This window comes from Thalassophryne amazonica, chromosome 8 (assembly GCF_902500255.1).
Source record: "Thalassophryne amazonica chromosome 8, fThaAma1.1, whole genome shotgun sequence".
NCBI classification, from domain to species: Eukaryota; Metazoa; Chordata; class Actinopteri; order Batrachoidiformes; family Batrachoididae; genus Thalassophryne; species Thalassophryne amazonica.
In genome coordinates this window covers 99227974-99248879 of record NC_047110.1, presented here as the reverse complement: position 1 = coordinate 99248879, position 20906 = coordinate 99227974, and the positions used below count along the sequence as shown (strand labels likewise).

Here is a 20906-nt window from a genome sequence, read left to right as displayed (position 1 = left end):
GGTAATAATTCTGAGATTAATATGGTGTTGAAGTGTAGTTGGAGTGCAGCGGGGTTAGAAATCAACAGATTGAAGGTTTCTCCTTTCACCCTGTGTGTGTGTGCCAAACAGTTAAATGCCCATCCATTTTCTAAACTCACTTATTAGTTTACAAGTTAAGGTGTGGGGGGTACACGCACGCACACCGGATGCCAATCTATCACAAGGCCGACACATACAGACAGACAAACACATTCACCTGCATGTCTTTGGAAGTGGGAGGAAGCCAGAGCACCCAAAGGGAACCCATGCAAACACGGGGCGAACATGCAAAGTCCACACAGAAAGGACCAAGTTGGAAGAGAAGCTGGGACCTTCTCAGTGTGAGGCAACAGTGCTAACCACTCATCCACCATGCCTCACATTGAGAAGGTCCCAGCTTCTCTTCCAACTTTTACCATCTCAATGGAATCTTGATGTACTCCTTGCAGCAGCCACAGGACAGTTTTTACAAATACAAGCATTACAATAATTTGATCCCATATATGGTACAAGACGGTTCACTGGTCATAGCACTGCCCTTCTGTGCAGCTGGTCGCTGGTTCAAATCCGAGCTGGACCTGGTAGCTAGCAGCTAGTGCAAGACATCTGAGTAAATGCATTAAGTGATGGTGATAAATCTCAAATCTCTGATTAAAATTACTCCTGCTTAAAAGAAACAACCCATCTGAATCTTTCTGCAAACAAATCATCAGTGTGACAGGAAAAACAAAACAAAACAAAACAACCACGAGACGGTCTCGTGTACCTTTTGTAATCACGTCATGGGAGATAACGGAACAAACAGCTTTGTCAGATCGATTTACTTCACTGCAGACATACATCAACACTGTCATAATGCCAGATTAAATGAGAATTCAACTTCAACAAGGCAGGAAAAAAAAATCACCCTGCAAATGTGGATTTATTGTGAAAGAGCAACACAAGCCGCTTCCATAAAAACATTATTGTAAAATCACTCTGTCACGTGCGCGCTCATCTTGTTACCTGTCGTGTCCCTTCCATGAATTCCATTCCTTTTCTCTCTCACAGTACACAGCTCATTTCTATTCACACAACCCCTCTTCTTTTTCTTCCCTTTATCTCTGATTTGATCCCCCTCTCCCACCTGTCCTCATCTCCCAGCCCCCCACCCAACCCCCCATTACGCACCCTCAAAATAATGGAGCACATTACAGGCCTGCTAAAAATAGCACTGCTGCAAAGTCAATTCATTTTTTTCTATTCCTTCTTCCTGTCTTCCTTTCCTTCTACAAATCCCATTTTTTTCATCTCTTCCATCCAGCCCTTGGGAGAGAAATGAGTAACAAGGAGGAGGCTTGTCAGCTCATTTATCAGCCGGCAGCATGTATGCTATCAGCTCTGAGCGGCTGAGGCCCTGGGACCAGCCCCCACCGGCTGTCAAGGTCCTCGCCGTACGGCCACAGCGCTCCAGATCAAATCAAATCAAATCAAATCAATTTCATTTATATAGCGCCAAATCACAACAAACAGTTGCCCCAAGGCGCTTCATATTGCAAGGCAAAGCCATACAATAATTACAGAAAAACCCCAACTGTCAAAACGACCCCCTGTGAGCAAGCACTTGGCGACAGTGGGAAGGAAAAACTCCCTTTTAACAGGAAGAAACCTCCAGCAGAACCAGGCTCAGGGAGGGGCAGTCTTCTGTTGGGACTGGTTGGGGCTGAGGGAGAGAACCAGGAAAAAGACATGCTGTGGAGGGGAGCAGAGATCAATCACTAATGATTAAATGCAGAGTGGTGCATACAGAGCAAAAAGAGAAAGAAACACTCAGTGCATCATGGGAACCCCCAGCAGTCTAAGTCTATAGCAGCATAACTAAGGGATGGTTCAGGGTCACCTGATCCAGCCCTAACTATAAGCTTTAGCAAAAAGGAAAGTTTTAAGCCTAATCTTAAAAGTAGAGAGGGTGTCTGTCTCCCTGATCCGAATTGGGAGCTGGTTCCACAGGAGAGGAGCCTGAAAGCTGAAGGCTCTGCCTCCCGTTCTACTCTTACAAACCCTAGGAACTACAAGTAAGCCTGCAGTCTGAGAGCGAAGCGCTCTATTGGGGTGATATGGTACTATGAAGTCCCTAAGATAAGATGGGACCTGATTATTCAAAACCTTATAAGTAAGAAGAAGAATTTTAAATTCTATTCTAGAATTAACAGGAAGCCAATGAAGAGAGGCCAATATGGGTGAGATATGCTCTCGCCATCTAGTCCCTGTCAGTACTCTAGCTGCAGCATTTTGAATTAACTGAAGGCTTTTCAGGGAACTTTTAGGACAACCTGATAATAATGAATTACAATAGTCCAGCCTAGAGGAAATAAATGCATGAATTAGTTTTTCAGCATCACTCTGAGACAAGACCTTTCTAATTTTAGAGATATTGCGCAAATGCAAAAAAGCAGTCCTACATATTTGTTTAATATGCGCATTGAATAACATATCCTGATCAAAAATGACTCCAAGATTTCTCACAGTATTACTAGAGGTCAGGGTAATGCCATCCAGAGTAAGGATCTGGTTAGACACCATGTTTCTAAGATTTGTGGGGCCAAGTACAATAACTTCAGTTTTATCTGAGTTTAAAAGCAGGAAATTAGAGGTCATCCATGTCTTTATGTCTGTAAGACAATCCTGCAGTTTAGCTAATTGGTGTGTGTCCTCTGGCTTCATGGATAGATAAAGCTGAGTATCATCTGCGTAACAATGAAAATTTAAGCAATGCTGTCTAATAATACTGCCTAAGGGAAGCATGTATAAAGTGAATAAAATTGGTCCTAGCACAGAACCTTGTGGAACTCCATAATTAACCTTAGTCTGTGAAGAAGATTCCCCATTTACATGAACAGATTGTAATCTATTAGATAAATATGATTCAAACCACAACAGCGCAGTGCCTTTAATACCTATGGCATGCTCTAATCTCTGTAATAAAATTTTATGGTCAACAGTATCAAAAGCAGCACTGAGGTCTAACAGAACAAGCACAGAGATGAGTCCACTGTCTGAGGCCATAAGAAGATCATTTGTAACCTTCACTAATGCTGTTTCTGTACTATGATGAATTCTAAACCCTGACTGAAACTCTTCAAATAGACCATTCCTCTGCAGATGATCAGTTAGCTGTTTTACAACTACCCTTTCAAGAATTTTTGAGAGAAAAGGAAGGCTGGAGATTGGCCTATAATTAGCTAAGATAGCTGGGTCAAGTGATGGCTTTTTAAGTAATGGTTTAATTACTGCCACCTTAAAAGCCTGTGGTACATAGCCAACTAATAAAGACAGATTGATCATATTTAAGATTGAAGCATTAATTAATGGTAGGGCTTCCTTGAGCAGCCTGGTAGGAATGGGGTCTAATAGATATGTTGATGGTTTGGAGGAAGTAACTAATGAAAATAACTCAGACAGAACAATCGGAGAGAACGAGTCTAACCAAATACCGGCATCACTGAAAGCAGCCAAAGAGAACGATATGTCTTTGGGATGGTTATGAGTAATTTTTTCTCTAATAGTTAAAATTTTATTAGCAAAGAAAGTCATGAAGTCATTACTAGTTACAGTTAAAGGAATACTCGGCTCAACAGAGCTCTGACTCTTTGTCAGCCTGACTACAGTGCTGAAAAGAAACCTGGGGTTGTTCTTATTTTCTTCAATTAGTGATGAGTAGTAAGATGTCCTAGCTTTACGGAGGGCTTTTTTATAGAGCAACAGACTCTTTTTCCAGACTAAGTGAAGATCTTCTAAATTAGTGAGACGCCATTTCCTCTCCAACTTACGGGTTATCTGCTTTAAGCTGCGAGTTTGTGAGTTATACCACGGAGTCAGGCACTTCTGATTTAAGGCTCTCTTTTTCAGAGGAGATACAGCATCCAAAGTTGTCCTCAATGAGGATATAAAACTATTGACGAGATAATCTATCTCACTCACAGAGTTTAGGTAGCTACTCTGCCCTGTGTTGGTATATGGCATTGGAGAACATAAAAAAGGAATCATATCCTTAAACCTAGTTACAGCGCTTTCTGAAAGACTTCTACTGTAATGAAACTTATTCCCCACTACTGGGTACTCCATCAGAGTAAATGTAAATGTTATTAAGAAATGATCAGACAGAAGGGGGTTTTCAGGGAATACTGTTAAGTCTTCAATTTCCATACCATACGTCAGAACAAGATATAAGGTATGATTAAAGTGGTGGGTGGACTCATTTACATTTTGAGCAAAGCCAACCGAGTCTAACAATAGATTAAATGCAGTGTTGAGGCTGTCATTCTCAGCATCTGTGTGGATGTTAAAATCGCCCACTATAATTATCTTATCTGAGCTAAGCACTAAGTCAGACAAAAGGTCCGAAAATTCACAGAGAAACTCACAGTAACGACCAGGAGGACGATAGATAACAACAAATAAAACTGGTTTTTGGGACTTCCAATTTGGATGGACAAGACTAAGAGACAAGCTTTCAAATGAATTAAAGCTCTGTCTGGGTTTTTGATTAATTAATAAGCTGGAGTGGAAGATTGCTGCTAATCCTCCGCCTCGGCCCGTGCTATGAGCATTCTGGCAGTTAGTGTGACTCGGGGGTGTTGACTCATTTAAACTAACATATTCATCCTGCTGTAACCAGGTTTCTGTAAGGCAGAATAAATCAATATGTTGATCCATTATTATATCATTTACTAACAGGGACTTAGAAGAGTGAGATCTAATGTTTAATTGACCACATTTAACTGTTTTAGTCTGTGGTGCAGTTGAAGGTGCTATATTATCTTTTCTTTTTGAATTTTTATGCTTAAATAGATTTTTACTGGTTGTTGGTGGTCTGGGAGCAGGCACCGTCTCTACGGGGATGGGGTAATGAGGGGATGGCAGGGGCAGAGAAGCTGCAGAGAGGTGTGTAAGACTACAACTCTGCTTCCTGGTCCCAACCCTGGATAGTCACGGTTTGGAGGATTTAAGAAAATTGGCCAGATTTCTAGAAATGAGAGCTGCTCCATCCAAAGTGGGATGGATGCCGTCTCTCCTAACAAGACCAGGTTTTCCCCAGAAGCTTTGCCAATTATCTATGAAGCCCACCTCATTTTTTGGACACCACTCAGACAGCCAGCAATTCAAGGAGAACATGCGGCTAAACATGTCACTCCCGGTCCGATTGGGGAGGGGCCCAGAGAAAACTACAGAGTCCGACATTGTTTTTGCAAAGTTACACACCGATTCAATATTAATTTTAGTGACCTCCGATTGGCGTAACCGGGTGTCATTACTGCCGACGTGAATTACAATCTTACCAAATTTACGCTTAGCCTTAGCCAGCAGTTTCAAATTTCCTTCAATGTTGCCTGCTCTGGCCCCCGGAAGACAATTGACTATGGTTGCTGGTGTTGCTAACGTCACATTTCTCAAAACAGAGTCGCCAATAACCAGAGTTTGATCCTCAGCGGGTGTGTCACCGAGTGGGGAAAAACGGTTAGAGATGTGAACGGGTTGGCGGTGTACACGGGGCTTCTGTTTAGGACTACTCTTCCTCCTCACAGTCACCCAGTCGGCCTGCTTTCCCGGCTAGATCGGAGCATGCCGGGAGGGAACTAACGGCGGCTAAGCTACCTTGGTCCGCACCGACTACAGGGGCCTGGCTAGCTGTAGGATTTTCCAAGGTGCGGAGCCGAGTCTCCAATTCGCCCAGCCTGGCCTCCAAAGCTACGAAGCTACACTTATTACAAGTACCATTACTGCTAAAGGAGGCCGAGGAATAACTAAACATTTCACACCCAGAGCAGAAAAGTGCGGGAGAGACAGGAGAAGTCACCATGCTAAACCGGCTAAGAGCTAGTAGCTGCGCTAAGCTAGCGGATTCCTAAAAACACGCAAAGTGAATAATATGTAAATAATTTAGAGGTGATTCAGCAGAGGGAGTGCTTTAGTTAAGGCACGTGAAGATTACACTGTGAAACAAATCGTTATCTAGTTAACTAGATCAATCTAAGTGCGCAGATTAAACAGCTAACAGATACAGCAAAACACTGCTGTGCTCTGAAACAGGAGGTTCCAGAGAAGACTGGAACCAAACGAGTGGTCAGTGTTTATGGGGAGCTCAGCACCATCGGTGTGACCCGATGGACAGCCGGAAGTCCTAAAGCTACAGCACAACTGGCAGCCGTTGCTGTATGATGAACAAAACATGAGAGAGAATACATGAGATGCAGTGCAGACACACACACACACACACACACACACACACACACACACACACACACACACACACACACACACACACACACACACACACACACACACACACACACACACACACACACACACACGTCAGGAGGTGCCTCCATGCAAAGTGCCCAAATGCACACCGAAAGCGACTACCAGATTAAGGACCTTGCCCAAGGTCGCCTCCGTGATTTCCTGTCTGACTGGGGAATCTGGCCACAAGTCTGTTTATCCAACCTTTATCGTGTCACTTCCCCCTACTTGTCATCATCACCTGCCAGCCATGCACAGACGGGTGTATAGACCTGCACAATCACTTTTTTTCCTGAGCGCCAGCATGTTTTTCCAATTGCTTTAACTGAGTCTATGCGGCCACATGTATGCCTCCATAAAAATAGCAGCAATCAGCGTCTTTTCTCAAACCGCACCAGTTTTTTTGTGTAGCAGCTCTGAGCATTTTAAGTTGAAAATCCCTCAACTTTTCAGAAAGGAGCTGTGCCTTTTCAGGCAATCAGTTAGACACAGCAAAACCTGTCGCTCCGTGAGGCTGAAACGTTTGCAGTTTGTGACAGTAGTCTGCAGATTTATCACACAAAATCTCCTCCAATAGAGCAAACAAATAAAAAATAAATAAATAAATAAATAACTCTGTGATAGTAGATTGGACAAATTTGTTCCTGCTGAGGGTGAGTGCTTTTTAATCACTGTATGACTATACAACCCAGTCTCACGGCAAGTCGTGATTCAGTAGCACAAAATATACATTAATCTATTGTAAAATGATATTGTGACGAAAAGCGCCTCATTTTCGTCACAGTAGCAAGAATTCATTCCGTGATGGCTACATGAAATTAAAAGTGAAGCAGGGGGATCGGTGGTCATGGTTAGGGTGGGGGGAAGGAGTAGGATTAAGTTATGGTTAAGGTTAGGGTTGGGGCTAGGAGTAGGGTTAGTAATAGTGAGTTTAAAAAAAACCTGTCACAAAAATTTGACTTATTTCGTCACTGAAGCACGAACAACAACAACAAAAACGTGAGACTGGGCTGGACTATAAGATAGCCATTAGTTGTTTATTGTTAATTAATTCCAAAAAAAAAATGATACTCATAATCCTATACTGTATTTCTCCACCCTATATGACCTTTTGGCCCATCTGACAGTCAGAAGTTTTACAACAGAGCCACTTCAAACCCAGTGGACTGTCTGCATAATATAATTGTTGAACAATGTCTTTAACTTATGTACAATTCATTCCAAAATTTATATACACTGTATTATCATACACTATGTTTTCCCACCCTATGAACCTTTGGACATCATGGCATTATGCTCCGTATCTGCCTGCATTCACCTTTGTTTATTGTTATTCATGAATTGACAAGTTACGTGGATATTTACTAAAGAGATCTACTGACTGATCAAGATATCTGTCCCAACTATTGATATTTCATTATTTGCCACACAACTGTGTTCCTGTGTATGTGGTGACATACCTTTAACCTCTACATTTTTTACCTATTCAGTGCGATTCTTGTTTACAACAGTGTTATTCAAAATGAAGCAGCACCTGCTGACCTACAACATGCGATGATGCATAATTAGCAAGCAATCGAGAAAAAGAGCCCACTATTGTTTTTGTTGGAGTAATTCATTCAACGTAGGAAGAGTTAATCGAGCAGCAGTCTAAATAATAAAACCAAAGCGTGTGTGGTCCTGTCGGTAGGCCTTCCTGCTGCAGGAAGTGAGCGCGTGCAGCGCGGCTGCCGTTCTTCTCGGCAGATGGGAGCTGCATTGTGTGAAATGACGTGTGAACGCGAAGGTGACATGACTCACATTACTCTGTCCACGGCCGGGTCTTCCACGCCACCTGCCTCCTTCTTACCCAGTGGCACCAAGCAGACGCCACATCCGCCAAAATGCTGCAGAGCAAAATAAACAAATTACATAAATAAATTGCTGCGAGCAAATGACAAGAAAAGAAATTCACGTGCAGAATGAAAGGCATCACAGGGCTGATGCACACTCTGTGTGCCCTCCACACCATGACATAAATGATTATGTATGACTTCATCATATCACTTTTGTGTGACTTCATTAAGTTCTTTATACCAATCAATCACAAATTGATTGGTATTTAGAATACCAATACCATGTTTTCTTTGACCTTGACCAAACTACTACTACTGTCAGGAACTATCTTGGCATTCTGGGTGTTGAGATGTATAAAAAAGGTGCTTTTCAGACCATGTTTTCCTTGACTTTTGACCAAACTACTCCAACATCTGTTCATCTATAGATAACTACCCAAGTAATATTCCCTCAAGGTTTGATACATCTAGTCTTCTTGGTTAGTGAGATACACGAGAAAGGTATTTTTTGGACCATGCTTTCCTTGACGTTGACCTTTGATCAAACTACTCCAAAATTTCATGATCCATCCATCCCAGTTGTTAGATGAACTAAAAAAAACAAGAGAGATGCTTTTCAGACCATGCGTTCCTTGACCTGTGATCAAACTACTCCAACATCTAATTAGATATCTATCCAAATAATAGTCCCACTCTGTTTGATTAATTTAGGCCTCAGTTTTTTTTAGGTCATGCTTTCCTTGACCTTTAACAAAACTACTGCAAACTCTAATGATCCATCTTGGCTTCTTGGTTGGTGAGATGTACAAAAAAGTGTGGGGTTTTCTTTGAGACCAAAACCTGGGGGGGGAGGGGCACCCCCCCCCAAAAAAGAGAGAAAACTGTGATTTTTCCCCCTCCCCTTGATGCTGACCTTTGGTCTTTGACTGAAGAATTCCCAAATCTAATTACTTCCAGATAGATGAAAACAAAACTCTGCTCACTGCTTATCCAACACGCAGAGTAATAAGATCAAAGACTCTACTGAATGAAGAGGTAAAAAATAAATAAATAAATAAATAGATAAATAATCCAAAATGCGAGGCATTACAGCACTAATCACAGATTAAACTCACTGATGCCTCTGAGAACCAGTGCCACATGATCTGTTGTTGATTTTGTTGTGATTTAAAGGTTAAAAATTCACGTCTTACAATGAGGACAGTGCACTTATTATTATTATTATTATTAAGGATTTGAAGCAGCTTAAAACACAGTGTTCCCACGCTATGAAACATCCAAAAACCATTTTCCCCAAATCGAGAGTTCCACACCTGGCAAAGTTTAGGATTTCCATCACTCACACGGTGAGTTTCAGCTCTAAAGCTTTTCACGCCGCTTTAATCTCTTTATAAATGAAATGCATTATCCTCAGCGGGCAGCAGGGGGAAGAGGACTCACTCAGTCTGAATGCTTCGACTGCATCATCATACCTTTTTCCTCTCCCATCAGATGGAGTCAAACCTAATTAGGGAAGATCGGTGAGGAGCACAGATGGAGATAAAGACCTCAGAGCTCTTCCCCACCACCCAACATCATCCTCACTTTCTAATTAACTCCTGGAACCTGTGTGCCTGTGCGCCCTGCAGGGCCAGCTCTGGGTCTGATCACTTATATTTTACTCCATGATCTGAAGATCTGAAGGTAAACTCAAAAATTTAGTGCTTTTGTCTGAGTTTGCACTCGTGTACCATCCAAGCCAGAACCCAGATAAACACTGGGGATGTGTGTTGACTGATTCTAGTTTTATGTCTGACAATAATCCAGACAATGACTTGGAAGCTCCAGATGGCACGTGTGAAAAGAAGTGAGAATCTGCTGTTTCCACAAACACATCATTCCATCCTGGGGAGAACTGGAGGAGTAATGGGATGAGGCAAAGGCTGATCAGCAACTCTCAGGGTTTAAAGTTCCCACCAGCATCACAAATGTAGGAAAGATGATGTGATGTGCACAACAGATGTCATGTGAAAGGTTTTAACACCCATGCAGAGCAGCATCACATGTGGGGGTTATTGTTTTCAATCCTTCTGTCTGTCTGTATGAGAACAATGTAACTCCAAGAGGTCTGATCCAATTTGGACCAAACTTGTTTTGTGATTGACAGTCAGCCAAGAACAAAGTGATGTGAGTTTGAGAAAAATCTGTTAAAGTCCTAATTTTGGCCCAGTGTTTGCACTGTGCATAGGGGATATTTAAAAAGTGCTATTCTGAGGAACAGGTACACCTCACCTTTCTGATGGTTGTGGGACTTTTGACTTTGGGTGACTTTCAAAGGTCAAATTTATTTAGAAATGCCAACAGTCAGGTGCACAAGTATCTGGACAATGACAATTTTTGTACAATTGTCTCTGTACTATAATACAATTTCAGGAACAGTTTGCCAGAAGGCACATGGGAGACTTGATTTGATATGTTTTTATTTACATATTTATTTATTTCTTTGAAATATGATGAGTTGAAGAGAAAAGGCAATCCAAGAGGAAGGGCTACCCACAACACACCCACGAACCCACCTGGACATCTCCCAGGATGCAAAATGTGTATTCTCATATGTTCTCGATGTTTAGGCTAAATATAACTAATCATTTTCATTGCAGGATACTTAAGAAATGCTTTACTCTGTTAGCTTAAAACCAAATTAATTAAGTAAATTAGTCACAGAGGGACTGCTTCAGGAAGACGCCTTCCTCTGAGACTTACCCATTGTGTCTTTAACAGAGGGACCTCTCCAAAGACAAAGCATAAGACTTATCGTGTAGATTTAGCCTCAGAAGGGAAAAGACATTTTTAGGAAGTCACTTTTGATGTTACGCTTTTCTTGTTTTAAGTCAGAAAGCTCAATGTCCTCAACTTTCTTATCATTTCACTGTGTCTCAGTGACTGGGAATAAGACTCCTGTCACCAGAGGGGGAAATGTCACCTTATGTGTTTGAGCTGCTTGAGGTCAGCCGTCCTCGGAGCTGCCTCCATTGATTCACGGGGTGTACTCGTCTTTTATGAGGACAGTTATCTGAGAAGAATGCAGCCTTTATCACCGACATTCGCAAAGCCAGGAGTGACATCTTGATGGCCACAGATGAACCTTTGATGGAAGAATTTTACGAAGAGAAGTGTCTGCACTGTTCAACACAAAGAACAAAAAGGTACGGATGGATGGATAACCCGTCTCCGGAACAATGCAACAAAATGTCATAGCTTAGGTATCCCTGTAAGATGTAGGGAAGATGGACGGACAAATTCATCAGTTCCAAGTTTGTTAACATATAAATATAAATGCTGCCATCTTTTAAAATTTGGTGATCTTTGAGGCACCAGATCAGTAGAAAGAGCAACTTTGTTTTGCCTATGGGGCTTCCCATGGTAAGTGGACGTGACCCTGCAGTGACCCTGAACCAAAACACATAAGCTGAAAGAACTTAACAGTGGATGGTGGAATGATGATGAATTAGAAGCAAGTGTGGTTGTCATTTAAAAAGACAGTTTCCCTGCAGAAATTTGGTAAATCAGAGAATTTTAAAATTGGGTGGTGTTATAGCTTAGTGGGTAGCACTGATGCCTTACAGCAAGAAGGTCCTGGGGTCGCTTCCCACCTGGTCTTTCTGTGTGGCCCCCCTCCTGGGCCGTCTGGAGTCGGCCCTGGAGGGGGGGGTACTGTCAGGATGTGAGGTATTGTCATGTTTTGATTGCTTTTGTATTGTTCGCCTGCTTTTCTTCCTGGGGTTTTTCCCATTTGGGTCTGTCTGTCCCTTTCTCCCCTGCCTGTCTCTGCTGGCTCTTGGTGGTGGGTGTTTCCCACTCTCTGGCCACACCCCCTTTCTGGTGCGTTCCACACACACCTGCTTCCAATCAGCACCTGATCACCTGGGTGTATTTAAGCTCCTCTCTTTGCCTTATTCCTTCACCAGATTGATGCGCCTTGTGCCTTCTCTCGAGCTCTGTTTTTGTGTATTCCTGACCTGCCTGCCTCTCATGTGTTATGACCACTTGCCTATATTATCGTCCACACCTAAGCCTGATGTTCCATGTATTTCTTCTCTTGTTGGACTGCCTTTTTGTGTACCGGACCCTGTTTACTGCTCGAGTAAACTATTTTTACTCACAGAGCTCTGTTATTGAGTCCAGCCTTTCTGTGGAACCAGACCTGATACATGCAGGTTTGGTGAACTGGAATAAGTGGGTTTGGAAAATGAATGGATTTTTCAGAGTGGTTACATTCTACAACTCAAGTAACGTGGTCATACTTCCACACAACCCTGCTGAAAGACTTTTGGATGAATTTAGCAATGACAGAAAAAAAAAACAAGGGAAATGTTGATGCAAGGTACGAAGTGAATGGGGTCTGAGAGAGAGAGAGAGAGAGAGAGAGAGAGAGAGAGAGAGAGAGAGACCGAGACCTTGTCTGTCCCTCTCAACATATGTGTGTAGTTTTGAAGTTACAGTTTTCTTTAAATGAGCATGTTTGTTTGTTTGTTTGTTTGTTTGTGTTTCTCATTTCCAAAGACTCAGATAGTGCTCACCAAGTCTCCTGCTGCTTATTTAAATACAAATCTCCAACTGGGAAATCCCAGAACAGTCAACGACAAACAGTCAAAATCCCAGAATGGTCAAAGAATAACATTCTTTATGAGATTTTCTCCACTTACACTGACTGGGCTTTTATCTCTGAACTCAGACTCAATGAAAGCTTCAAAACTCTAACCAACTGAAGTGAAGCCCTGAGCTTCATTACACAAACGGGATCCAGAGGACAATCAGGTCACAGCCGGCCTTCGTGGTCTGTCACCTTCACTTCTGATCTGAATGTCCACTAATAATGTTCACTGTCCATCATTCTCTTGTCATCTGCACTAAAGGTCATGGACACAACAACGTGCTCACTTCTCACCTCAAACATTTACTCCTCCAGAACTGTGGTGGCATTATACCAAATTCTAGTCCAATTACATTTGTTCTGCAAATCTGACTGGTTAATTGTGTGAGATTTAAGACCATAAAATATAGCAAAATATTTGACTACTTCACATTTGATGTATTACTTCGTGCTCTGACCTTGTTGCTTCACAGATGTCAATAATGGCGCTGTCAGCTGAGAGCGAGAGAAACTAGCGGAGCAGCGACAATGCCGAAATGGGGATTCTAATACAGAATTATTCAATGCAGTTGATGAGATGGAGAAATCTGGGTCTGCTCATAAAATTCCCAGTTTGACATGAAGACGCTGTTGCTACAGTAAGCTTTGACGATCCGACCACACCCTTTGACAATGACCAGGTGGAGAGGCATGTTGTCCAGGTCAAATTACTTACAGAAAAATAAACCATCCATACGATGGAACTGGATTAGAATGGGAATAGCCCCCTTGTGTCTGATGATTTGCGGACGTTAATGCTGCATAACAATTAAAATCCAGCATTAACGTCCGCAAATCATCATCAGACACAACAGGGTTAATCCTTAATTTGCTTTGTGTAGCATTAAAAAAAACCTTTTACCAAAATTGGGACAGCCTTATTTTTGATGCTTATATAAACTGAAAACTGCCTTTGTTACCATTTTTGCCATTTTTACTTCACTTTAACATTTTTAAATTTTGACCCGGTGTAATCCGTACCCAGATAATGCCACGTGGCTATATTTACCACTCTGTGTAGGTTATCATACATTTTGGTGGAGGCCATGGAGGTTGGACTCTAAGTGTTTTATAGTCACCTTAGGTCGTACAGATTAGGTCAAAACTGGCTGCTGGACTAATTATTATCTTGGGAGGAGATTCACACCAAAAATGAAAGGATGTTTCCTTGCTCAATGGCATGCAATATTTCATGAAGCTCAGCTACTTGTACCTTTGAGTAATCCTGGTAACAAGTTAACCAACTAAGATGGGTGAAAACCTAACTGCCTTGTTTTTATTGAGGAAGATGTTTCATTGGATTGGATTTCCACCTAATAAATATATGTAGTCCCAACTATATTAAATTAAATTAAATTATCTTGCATGGATGTGCTTTATTTGAGTTGGGGCTGCATATAGATATTAGATGGAAATCCTAGTTATATATATGATGTCTTATCTATCTTATGTCTTGTTATTTATTGTCATTATATATACTTTTTCTTGAGCCGCTTGGGTGGGTAGGGAGAGTTCCCATGGGATAAAAAAGCTTTTCAACCTACCATCCCTGGTTCTCAAGACCAGGCACCTAAGTGGCTCTACTCTACTCTTTTCTACTTTTCTATTTTACTCTTCGTTTTTAGATATTTAGACATACCTTAGTATACTAGCATAGTTCCACCTTAGAATTGGAATATAATATATAAGCTATACCTTACTGAATTTTCATGAAGTGGTCACCAGTCCATCGCAGGTAATGTCCCCAGCCAAAGCTATTAGCCATTATCAGCTGGGTGGACTGAGACAATGTAGTCTCTGTCCAACAACACAGACAGGTAACATGACTGTGTCTACATAGTGCTCGCCCAACTGTCCCAATAAATTACCTATTGTGTTTTCAGTATGCACAAATCAAATAAAGCTTTTTCTCTTGGATAGCTCCTGCAGACTGAATTTGCTGGGGTTTTTTTCAGGGTTTTTGCTTCCATTTTCCCCTTTCAGAATAATCTGTTCTCCCGACATTCACCCTCTTTATTTTCTTCTGTCTTCACCCCAGCTCTCCGGTTGGCCTCTTGCCCCTGAGACAACACCAATACTTAATCAAATCACGCAGAAACGCAGCTACATTGATGGAAAGTTGGCTTGCAGAGAGATCACTTTCGATCTGCATATTCAGCAGATCAATCTGTGGTGTTCGGCAGACGTGAGAGCGTAATGAATATGAATGTGTGCTCCACAATGAATGCGTTTCTTAGGCGTCACAGTGGCGAAATAGTCTCAGGAGAATGTCACCTGCAGTGAGTCCTTTTACATTCCTCGCCGCATACCAAGCAGAAGAAAATGGATGTTGGAACCTGAAGAACATCCACATATATTATGGATGTTTTAGCCCATAATGACATTCTGATATTCTCAGAATCGCAGGTGAGTAACTGAGCTACACCAAGGCTCAGACAGCAAAGGTAAAACAATGAAGAGTCACAGAAGTCTGGTCATTTTTCAGCCACGTTTAGCGTCCTGGCTGCAAAATGATTGTCATAAATGTCAGACTGTTTCATTTAATCTTGAGCAAATCCTGTTAAGCTTCAGGACAAAACAAGGAGGTTTAAAAATCACTGTAGCCAAATGCTAAATAATTCAACTAAGTCTTAAATACAGGGAACACCCACAGCTCTGTCAAGCACTGATGAACACATGAAATGAGTTTTGTTGCACTGCTTCAAGTTTTGGAGATTAAAAACCCTTACATACAATCTCAGTGGTGCCAAATTAAATTATACACAGCACAGAATGGCGATTGCTTCTGAAAGTTTTTACACCGAGCACAATGTACTCAACACTCACCTTAGTGTTGAGGACCTCAGCAGTTGGAAAAAGCCAAGCGGACGCCCAGGTTTAACCTGACTGTGGCAGGTTGAACGTTACTTTTGAGAGGTGGGGATGGACCGGTTGTCTGCTTGGGTGGTTGCCATCCAGCACCCAAGGTGGTTCAGATGTGTGGTGGATACAACAATGCACGACACCAGCTTATGGTCCCAGACTGGACTTGACTTGAGCCTGAGGCAGATGTATACAATAATCAAGCTATTTAATCAGCATCCTGATATGCTACACAGGCTAGTGGATGGATTATCTTGGCAGGTAGTCCAATAGTTTTAGCAGTAATAAATAAACAATAAATAAATAAATAAGGACATTTTGCAGAACAAGCTAAAATCATCAGGACAGGACCTGAAAAGTGTGTAGAATCACATAAAAAGTCCTCAGAAATCCCCCTTGTGGCTTTTTAAAAATCCAAGATGGTGTCCAATATGGCCATGATTTACTTTTTCTCCCTTCTAGAAGGGTTATAAAGCTAATTTCAGTGTCTAAATGTGTGTAGGGGAAACTGGAGCACGGTGAATCAGTAGCTATATCTGCAAAACTACATATATATTTGCAGCAGTTATGCCATTTTTTATGCATAAAGACATCCCCCTTATAAATTAGTGTTTTGTTTTTGGATACATTAAGGGTAAAACTAAGTAGTAAGTGAAGTCAGTTTTTTCCTGTCAAAAGTAAATTTTGTGGATGTCAATGTCTTTGTATTTATTTCTCACAACAGAGGAAAGGTGGCCCAAAAAATTGTTGTTAGTTAGAAGAGTACCCCGTCCAACTGATGAGCATGTGTTATGTCTTCTCCAGACTATCAGCTATTTGATAACATGACTCATGTGTGTCACATACACCCGGGGCACAGTGAATCAGTCTAGAAATCAATCAATCAATCAATCAATTTTTTTATATAGCGCCAAATCACAACAAACAGTTGCCCCAAGGCGCTTTATATTGTAAGGCAAGGCCATACAATAATTATGTAAAACCCCAACGGTCAAAACGACCCCCTGTGAGCAAGCACTTGGCTACAGTGGGAAGGAAAAACTCCCTTTTAACAGGAAGAAACCTCCAGCAGAACCAGGCTCAGGGAGGGGCAGTCTTCTGCTGGGACTGGTTGGGGCTGAGGGAGAGAACCAGGAAAAAGACATGCTGTGGAGGGGAGCAGAGATCGATCACTAATGATTAAATGCAGAGTGGTGCATACAGAGCAAAGAGAGAAAGAAACAGTGCATCATGGGAACCCCCCAGCAGTCTACGTCTATAGCAGCATAACTAAGGGATGGTTCAGGGTCACCTGATCCAGCCCTAACTATAAGCTTTAGCAAAAAGGAAAGTTTTAAGCCTAATCTTAAAAGTAGAGAGGGTGTCTGTCTCCCTGATCTGAATTGGGAGCTGGTTCCACAGGAGAGGAGCCTGAAAGCTGAAGGCTCTGCCTCCCATTCTACTCTTACAAACCCTAGGAACTACAAGTAAGCCTGCAGTCTGAGAGCGAAGCGCTCTATTGGGGTGATATGGTACTACGAGGTCCCTAAGATAAGATGGGACCTGATTATTCAAAACCTTATAAGTAAGAAGAAGAATTTTAAATTCTATTCTAGAATTAACAGGAAGCCAATGAAGAGAGGCCAATATGGGTGAGATATGCTCTCTCCTTCTAGTCCCCGTCAGTACTCTAGCTGCAGCATTTTGAATTAACTGAAGGCTTTTTAGGGAACTTTTAGGACAACCTGATAATAATGAATTACAATAGTCCAGCCTAGAGGAAATAAATGCATGAATTAGTTTTTCAGCATCACTCTGAGACAAGACCTTTCTGATTTTAGAGATATTGCATAAATGCAAAAAAGCAGTCCTACATATTTGTTTAATATGCGCTTTGAATGACATATCCTGATCAAAAATGACTCCAAGATTTCTCACAGTATTACTAGAGGTCAGGGTAATGCCATCCAGAGTAAGGATCTGGTTAGACACCATGCTTCTAAGATTTGTGGGGCCAAGTACAATAACTTCAGTTTTATCTGAGTTTAAAAGCAGGAAATTAGAGGTCATCCATGTCTTTATGTCTGTAAGACAATCCTGCAGTTTAGCTAATTGGTGTGTGTCCTCTGGCTTCATGGATAGATAAAGCTGGGTATCATCTGCGTAACAATGAAAATTTAAGCAATACCGTCTAATAATACTGCCTAAGGGAAGCATGTATAAAGTGAATAAAATTGGTCCTAGCACAGAACCTTGTGGAACTCCATAATTAACTTTAGTCTGTGAAGAAGATTCCCCATTTACATGAACAAATTGTAATCTATTAGACAAATATGATTCAAACCACCGCAGCGCAGTGCCTTTAATACCTATGGCATGCTCTAATCTCTGTAATAAAATTTTATGGTCAACAGTATCAAAAGCAGCACTGAGGTCTAACAGAACAAGCACAGAGATGAGTCCACTGTCCGAGGCCATAAGAAGATCATTTGTAACCTTCACTAATGCTGTTTCTGTACTATGATGAATTCTAAAACCTGACTGAAACTCTTCAAATAGACCATTCCTCTGCAGATGATCAGTTAGCTGTTTTACAACTACCCTTTCAAGAATTTTTGAGAGAAAAGGAAGGTTGGAGATTGGCCTATAATTAGCTAAGATAGCTGGGTCAAGTGATGGCTTTTTAAGTAATGGTTTAATTACTGCCACCTTAAAAGCCTGTGGTACATAGCCAACTAACAAAGATAGATTGATCATATTTAAGATCGAAGCATTAAATAATGGTAGGGCTTCCTTGAGCAGCCTGGTAGGAATGGGGTCTAATAAACATGTTGATGGTTTGGATGAAGTAACTAATGAAAATAACTCAGACAGAACAATCGGAGAGAAAGAGTCTAACCAAATACCGGCATCACTGAAAGCAGCCAAAGATAACGATACGTCTTTGGGATGGTTATGAGTAATTTTTTCTCTAATAGTTAAAATTTTGTTAGCAAAGAAAGTCATGAAGTCATTACTAGTTAAAGTTAATGGAATACTCAGCTCAATAGAGCTCTGACTCTTTGTCAGCCTGGCTACAGTGCTGAAAAGAAACCTGGGGTTGTTCTTATTTTCTTCAATTAGTGATGAGTAGAAAGATGTCCTAGCTTTACGGAGGGCTTTTTCATAGAGCAACAGACTCTTTTTCCAGGCTAAGTGAAGATCTTCTAAATTAGTGAGACGCCATTTCCTCTCCAACTTACGGGTTATCTGCTTTAAGCTACGAGTTTGTGAGTTATACCACGGAGTCAGACACTTCTGATTTAAAGCTCTCTTTTTCAGAGGAGCTGCAGCATCCAAAGTTGTCTTCAATGAGGATGTAAAACTATTGACGAGATACTCTATCTCCCTTACAGAGTTTAGGTAGCTACTCTGCACTGTGTTGGTATATGGCATTAGAGAACATAAAGAAGGAATCATATCCTTAAACCTAGTTACAGCGCTTTCTGAAAGACTTCTAGTGTAATGAAACTTATTCCCCACTGCTGGGTAGTCCATCAGAGTAAATGTAAATGTTATTAAGAAATGATCAGACAGAAGGGAGTTTTCAGGGAATACTGTTAAGTCTTCTATTTCCATACCATTATTCAGAACAAGATCTAAGATATGATTAAAGTGGTGGGTGGACTCATTTACTTTTTGAGCAAAGCCAATAGAGTCTAATAATAGATTAAATGCAGTGTTGAGGCTGTCATTCTCAGCATCTGTGTGGATGTTAAAATCGCCCACTATAATTATCTTATCTGAGCTAAGCACTAAGTCAGACAAAAGGTCTGAAAATTCACAGAGAAACTCACAGTAACGACCAGGTGGACGATAGATAATAACAAATAAAACTGGTTTTTGGGACTTCCAATTTGGATGGACAAGACTAAGAGACAAGCTTTCAAATGAATTAAAGCTCTGTCTGGGTTTTTGATTAATTAATAAGCTGGAATGGAAGATTGCTGCTAATCCTCCGCCCCGGCCCGTGCTACGAGCATTCTGACAGTTAGTGTGACTCGGGGATGTTGACTCATTTAAACTAACATATTCATCCTGCTGTAACCAGGTTTCTGTTAGGCAGAATAAATCAATATGTTGATCAATTATTATATCATTTACCAACAGGGACTTAGAAGAGAGAGACCTAATGTTTAATAGACCACATTTAACTGTTTTAGTCTGTGGTGCAGTTGAAGGTGCTATATTATTTTTTGTTTTTGAATTTTTATGCTTGAATAGATTTTTGCTGGTTATTGGTAGTCTGGGAGCAGGCACTGTCTCTACGGGGATGGGGTAATGAGGGGATGGCAGGGGGAGAGAAGCTGCAGAGAGGTGTGTAAGACTACAACTCTGCTTCCTGGTCCCAACCCTGGATAGTCACGGTTTGGAGGATTTAAGAAAATTGGCCAGATTTCTAGAAATGAGAGCTGCTCCATCCAAAGTGGGATGGATGCCGTCTCTCCTAACAAGACCAGGTTTTCCCCAGAAGCTTTGCCAATTATCTATGAAGCCCACCTCATTTTTTGGACACCACTCAGACAGCCAGCAATTCAAGGAGAACATGCGGCTAAACATGTCACTCCCGGTCCGATTGGGGAGGGGCCCAGAGAAAACTACAGAGTCCGACATTGTTTTTGCAAAGTTACACACCGATTTAATGTTAATTTTAGTGACCTCCAATTGGCGTAACCGGGTGTCATTACTGCCGACGTGAATTACAATCTTACCAAATTTACGCTTAGCCTTAGCCAGCAGTTTCAAATTTCCTTCAATGTCGCCTGCTCTGGCCCCCGGAAGACAATTGACTATGGTTGCTGGTGTCGCTAACTTCACATTTCTCAAAACAGAGTCGCCAATAACCAGAGTTTGATCCTCGGCGGGTGTGTCGTCGAGTGGGGTAAAACGGTTAGAGATGTGAACGGGTTGGCGGTGTACACGGCTACGCTTCCTCCTCACAGTCACCCAGTCGGCCTGCTTTCCCGGCTGCTCGGGATCTGCCAGGGGGTAACTAACGGCGGCTAAGCTACCTTGGTCTGCACCGACTACAGGGGCCTGGCTAGCTGTAGAATTTTCCACGGTGCGGAGCCGAGTCTCCAATTTGCCCAGCCTGGCCTCCAAAGCTACGAATAAGCTACACTTATTACAAGTACCATTACTGCTAAAGGAGGCCGAGGAATAACTAAACATTTCACACCCAGAGCAGAAAAGTGCGGGAGAGACAGGAGAAGCCGCCA

At 41.7% G+C, this 20906-nt stretch overlaps 1 long non-coding RNA gene across 1 annotated transcript; it reads left to right on the top strand.

The window, feature by feature from the left end:
* The first annotated feature begins 259 nt into the window (after positions 1-259).
* LOC117515157 lies at positions 260-19447 on the top strand. Its single transcript, XR_004562085.1, has 3 exons — positions 260-360; positions 8054-8060; positions 19436-19447. It is a non-coding gene; the product is annotated as an uncharacterized LOC117515157 (long non-coding RNA).
* Positions 19448-20906: the final 1459 nt, after the last annotated feature.